The sequence below is a fragment of the Stigmatopora argus genome, chromosome 13, assembly GCF_051989625.1.
Source record: "Stigmatopora argus isolate UIUO_Sarg chromosome 13, RoL_Sarg_1.0, whole genome shotgun sequence".
NCBI lineage: Eukaryota > Metazoa > Chordata > Actinopteri > Syngnathiformes > Syngnathidae > Stigmatopora > Stigmatopora argus.
This window is the reverse complement of record NC_135399.1, coordinates 16,540,315-16,545,451: the sequence shown is the minus strand read 5'-3', so window position 1 is coordinate 16,545,451 and position 5,137 is coordinate 16,540,315. Positions and strand designations below refer to the sequence as shown.

Genomic DNA, 5,137 nt, shown 5'->3' with positions numbered 1-5,137 from the left:
AAATCATGTGCATGGAAAAGCCCTTTAGAAAAGAAAACAAAAGACTATCTGTTCAGGCCAGTCAGGGTTAAAAGACCGTTAACCTCATGATGCCAAGTAAGAAAAAGTCAAAGTTAGCTGTAGACAAATGAGTCTTTTGACTGATGTTTGCTTCACCCGAATAATTTCACAGAAACGGCAGTTCTGATTGGTTCCAGCTGCGGGTGCTTAGGGACACAGGCTTTGCAACTCACACACACACGCACACACAAACATTTGCAGAATACTTCATATGTGGTTAACATATAGGGAAGTGTTACGTGAGTGTGGTTAACATATAGTTAAGTGTTAGGTGAGTGTGGTTAACATATAGTTAAGTGTTATGTGAGGGTAAATATGTTGTCGATTTTGGCGTGTTAACGTATTCGCAGGGCATTTTTGGTCGGTACTTTTCTTTCCACGCAAATTCAATTTCCTTTTGTAATTGAAAAAAGGAATCAGCTCCGTTGTTTTTATATTTGATTCATGTGTAAGTCACGGGGCATTTGAAGTGTTGAACATCTGTCTCTGGTTAAAAAAAGTCGAGTTTAAAAAAAAGATTTTATTAAATATATGCCTAATTGCTTTCCGTTGTCGGAAAATTATGAGGGAAGTTATCCGTGTAGCAAGTCCACAAACATGAAGTCCAATTAAAAACATGACTCGAATCATTCAAATCCAACAAGAACATTTCCTCAAAATCAATTTTTTGCATGGAAATGTACAATAAAGATTTTCTGATACCAGCCAGTCACAACACAAGACAAATTAACTGGTCAACGATCAAACTAAACCTTTTTAGTATCCTAAAATCCTAAAAATATGAAGCAAGCCCTCACACAAATGGAAAAATGCTGCTTTATCCTTCAACAAGTTTGCGAAGCCATTAAAAAGTTGTTGTTTTTTGCAAATAAGAGCATCCTTTCAGGCTCAGTTGACGCCGCTTGATATCTTCATAAATACTTAAAACATCCACTGAAGATAAAATGATCATTAATTCAACGTTTATCCTTTTTTGGGGGGTTAAAATATTTAACAACATTTCTCTTGATTGTCCTCATTGGTGTTATTTCATGAAGGATTTAAAATTTTTTAAATGATGGCAGCTTGGATGATGTCTAGCTAGCCGTCCTTTGTTTTCCGAGCCGAGGAAGTATCCAACTAACTAATTGCCGTAACTGATGGACAGCGAAATAGGCTCCTCCTCTTAAATCCGGCACTTGTTTAATAGTTTGACCTTGGCAGGAACCTAATTAGACGCAAGAATATTCTTGCATAATGATGAGCCATACTGTCTTGTTCGTAGCGTAGTCGGAATCTGTTTTACTTAAAACTGAAGTTCAATCGACTATGCGTAAGATTTGGAGCCTTTTATCATATTTAACCCTTTTGTCAAAACGCGTTTTCTTTACAAGTCAATCTGCAAATCCGGCACGCCTCCACGTCATCTCTGACTTTGGACCAAAGATGCTTATCATCAAAGTTATTTGCTCGCTCTTTCATTGGCCCACAGACGACTGTGTTTGCGCTGGCGACCTATCTTTTTGTCTCATCTGTGAGCCGAGCCTGCAGTTGTTTGAAACCGTTTTTCTGCTCGTTTCTGGAACGTATCAATCGATACATTCCTGGAGTTGTTGTTTTAAAAAATATATATCTGTATTTAGGATATTAGAGTATTTCTGACTGTTTTAATAGTCATGCGGTTAAACTGATCTAGGAACATGATTGCTAGCCCTGAAAAATTGGAAAAATCAAGGCAATTAAAGAACTGTTTGTAAAGTTCACTAGAATGTTTTGACTTGAAATTGTTGACGAATGTTTATAATCGTTATTGAGGATTTTTGGGGAAGACCATTTGACTCCTTTTTAAATCTGCTTTAGGGCCTGAAAGGTGCTTTTCTATGAAGCAAACATTGCACAGGAAGATAATCTGCGTCTCGACAGACAAATTGATATTCCTGACATCCCGTTTGATTTATTTGACAGCGGACTTTAGCGAATGTAGCCGGTAGTATCTTTTACGAATAGCCCAAGCTTGAACCCGGCAACTGAAAACAAATCAAACATCTTGTTTTTGTTAGGCGTGCCATTTTCCCGCGAGCGGTTTTATTGTTGTGATTTTTTTTTCCTCTTTTCTAGTAACACAATCCTGAAAGTACAAATTCAGCAAAGTACGAGTCCCGAGCGGACCTATTACTTTTCATTTGTATGTTTTTACAAACTTTATAAGATCAGTTCCCCGCCAGCACGGTGCGCCATCTGGACGTTATCACTTGACGCACTGCGCAGGAATGTTTTGAAAGGTGTCAACAAAATAAAAGCCCCAATACTACTCTTTGATGATCAGTCATTTCGTCATCATTTGAGTATGCCAGCTATACATAAGGTGAATAAAAACTTACCTGGAAGTGCACAAGACACAATCTCAAATGGTGTTGCGGCTTAATTACATTTCCGACTTGATAACAAAATGTACAGACTGTGAGAACAGTCTGGCACATTTGAGTTCTCTAATGAAGTAGCGAATGATAAAAGTGTGATTTTCGTAGATCTCTGACCCGCTAGTTTCACGGGAATCATTTCCTGGCATTTATCACAACATTTAAAAGGTTAGTGTATTCAGGCTAATACGTGTTGATGGCCAAGATAGATCAGAAAAAAAATATTACAGTCACATCTGACATACACCATATCTGAATTATTGATGGACCATTTCCTCTTTTTTTCACCTTTATTTTTCAGTTTATTTATTATTTCTTGATTATTTGTTTGTTTGTTTGTTGTTGTATTTGTGCAATTGGTGGTGAATCTTTAAATCTCATTATACTTGTATAATGACAATACAAAGCGTGACCGGACGATTCGCCGAAAGACGTTTGGCCGACGGACGTTTGGCCGACGGACGTTTGGCCAACGGACAGTTCGCCGAATGGACGTTTCACCGAACGGATGTTCGGCGAACTGTCCGTCGGCCAACCGTCCGTCGGCGAATCGTCCGAGTACCGTACAGAGCATTCAATTCACTTGTGGTTGTTTATATTGTGTTGTTTATCAAAAATGAAGCAAATTGACAGAATTTGATTTTGGGGGGGGCGATTAGAATTTTTTTTTTCAGGCCTATCCATTACTTTCTAGAATTAGAGTACCTACGTTGCAATTATGGCGAGATCTGAACTTTACAAAGAATATCGCAAAACAAAGCACACAGCATTATTCACCCTACGTACAACAAATCTCCCGATAGCATAATTTCATACATTTATTCACAATGAAAGGAAATCTCTGTTAGAATGACAGCGGCAAGCTGAGAGGGGAGCTATTTGTCTGCGTTTCACCTTCAAAAAGAATAATTTGACTGCCTCAATGGACCCAACAAAGGGCGGCTGGTCAACAATACGCGTTGTTTGCTACGAGAGTATGAAATGCTTCAATAGGAATATCAAAGTAAAAGACAAAGGGGATCTATGAGCTTCATGTGAATATTTGTCGCTCCAATAATCGAAATGTGACATATTTCTTAGAACAGAGATAAGGAAGGAAAAAATGTTTAAACATAAAATGACACTGGCAATTTGAGATGAATGTGATGTCACTCATACCCACAATCCTTTGCCGAGATGACCCTTGTGACGAAGAAATCAATATGGGACGGATCGTTTATCATACTTAGCATCTGTATATTTACACACACAATGCTGGCATGTGAACGGTTAAACCGTTATAAAGAAGGCAAAATAAAATAGTTTGGAGCCATATTTCCCTTTAAGGAATATTTGTTTTAATTTCTTTGCCAAAATACTCTCCGCTCGTGACCTTTAACCTCAGATTCGTTTATTTTACAAGGATTTTCCCCTCAATCTGGCAACTCACAATGAAGTTCAGCTGAGTGCAAATACTTTATTATTATTATTTTTGGAACAATCTGGCTTCGGAACGCTTGCCCTGTTCACCCCACAGGCATCATGCTAATACGCAAATGTACTTTAAAACATGAATCAAGATTTTTACAAGCGTTCGGGGAGGGGGGGTGTGTCTAAATAAGCCTTATCTGCCCGCACACATTTTCCATTTTCATTTCATCATGATTGTTTTACCCATATATTATACGCTGGTTTAATCAGAAAACTTTGCGTGTGTAATCACTCAAAGGCACTTGTCAAAGCAGCGATAAGATTCGTGCCTAATGTGCAGACGTGTTCTCCCGAGCGTGAGTAGCGAGCGCCTCTACTTTTAAACTACTTATTTTTCATCCATTGAGGTTGTGCAACTTCAAAGTCATGCCCTCATGCCAGATACATGTCCTTATCTAATTCAAGAAATATGCCTTCAAACGTTACGATATGCTCGCGTGTACGATACTATAGGTCAGGGGTAGGAAGCCTATGGCTCAGGAGCCAGGTGTGGCTCTTTTGATGGGTGCATATGGTTTTCCGCTAACCTGTGAGATAAAATACGGAGTCCCGAACGCACCAATAGGAGTGTCACGTCAGCGCCGTGGCGTTGACATCGCCTCTAGTGCCGTTTTAATCATATTTTTGTTTCATTAGACTCTTCTTCATGCATATTCTCATTGATTAGCAACAGCGTAGCAATGTTGTCCAATATTTCAGATCCTTTTTGTTTACCTCAAAAGTGGTAAAATGACTAAAAAATGCACACATCCGTGTTTTTTGTTTTTTTTTCTCTCAAGAAATAACAATTGAAAATATGAATTTTTCATGTCTCTCTCCTTCTAAATCACATGTGTCAAAGTGGCGGCCCGGGGGCCAAATCTGGCCCGGCACATCATTTTGTGTGGCCCGGGAAAGTAAATCATGAGTGCCGACTTTCTGTTTTAGGATCAAATTAAAATGAAGAGTGTAGATGTATATTAAATGTCCAGATTTTCCCCCTTTTAAATCAATAATTGTCATTTTTTAATCCTTTTTTTCTGTGTTTTTAGTTCAAAAATCATTTTGTAAAATCTAAAAATATATTTAAAAAAAGCTCAAATAAACATTGTTTTAGATCTATAAAAAACTGAATATTCAGGGCTTTTAATCCAGTTCTTTTAATCCATTTATCAAAAAAAATCTAAATATTATATCTAAAATTGTCCGGCCCACGTGAAATCAAGTTG

At 38.0% G+C, this 5,137-nt stretch overlaps 1 long non-coding RNA gene across 1 annotated transcript in view; it reads left to right on the top strand.

Moving 5' to 3' along the window:
• LOC144087361 (uncharacterized) overlaps nucleotides 1-2,255 on the top strand; it is a 7,554-nt gene extending 5,299 nt beyond the window's left edge. The window contains exon 4 of the long non-coding RNA XR_013304709.1: nucleotides 1-2,255. This exon is cut by the window's left edge and continues 507 nt beyond it. This is a non-coding gene — a long non-coding RNA (uncharacterized LOC144087361).
• Nucleotides 2,256-5,137: the final 2,882 nt, after the last annotated feature.